This window comes from Pyrgilauda ruficollis, unplaced genomic scaffold, assembly GCF_017590135.1.
Source record: "Pyrgilauda ruficollis isolate IOZ18807 unplaced genomic scaffold, ASM1759013v1 scaffold946, whole genome shotgun sequence".
NCBI classification, from domain to species: Eukaryota; Metazoa; Chordata; class Aves; order Passeriformes; family Passeridae; genus Pyrgilauda; species Pyrgilauda ruficollis.
The window spans coordinates 1-771 of NW_024531555.1; positions in this window are offsets into that span (position 1 = coordinate 1).

The window sequence follows — 771 nt, forward strand, 5'->3', positions numbered from 1 at the left end:
CGCACACCTGGACAGGTGAGGGACACATCTCAGGTAGGACAGGTGTATCTCAGGTGTGCCCAGGTATATCCCAGCTGTGCTCCAGGTGTATCCCAGGTGTGCCCCAACTGTGCTGCAGGTATCCCAGGTGTGCCCCAGGTGTATCTCAGGTGTGCCCCAGGTGTATCTCAGGTGTGCCCCAGGTGTATCTCAGGTGTATCTCAGGTGTATCTCAGGTGTATCTCAGGTGTATCTCAGGTGTGCCCCAGGTGTATCCCAGGTGTATCTGAGGTATCCCAGGTGCCCCAGGTGTGTCCCAGGTGTGCCCCAGGTGTGCCCCAGGTATCCCAGGTGTAGGTGTGTCCCAGGTGTGCCACAGGTGTCCCAGGTGTGTCCCAGGTGTGCCCCAGGTGTGCCCCAGGTATCCCAGGTGTGCCCCAGGTATCTCAGTTGTATCTCAGGTGTATCCCGGGTATCCCAGGTGTATCCCAGAGGTATCTCAGGTGTGCCCCAGGTATCTCAGGTGTATCCCAGGTGTGTCCCAGGTGCCCCAGGTGTGCCCCAGGTGTGCCCCAGGTATCTCAGGTGTATCTCAGGTGTATCCCAGGTGTGTCCCAGGTGCCCCAGGTGTGCCCCAGGTGTGCCCCAGGTATCTCAGGTGTATCTCAGGTATCTCAGTTGTATCTCAGGTGTATCCCGGGTATCCCAGGTGTATCCCAGAGGTATCTCAGGTGTGCCCCAGGTATCTCAGGTGTATCTCAGGTGTATCCCAGGTGTGTCCCAGGTGCCCCA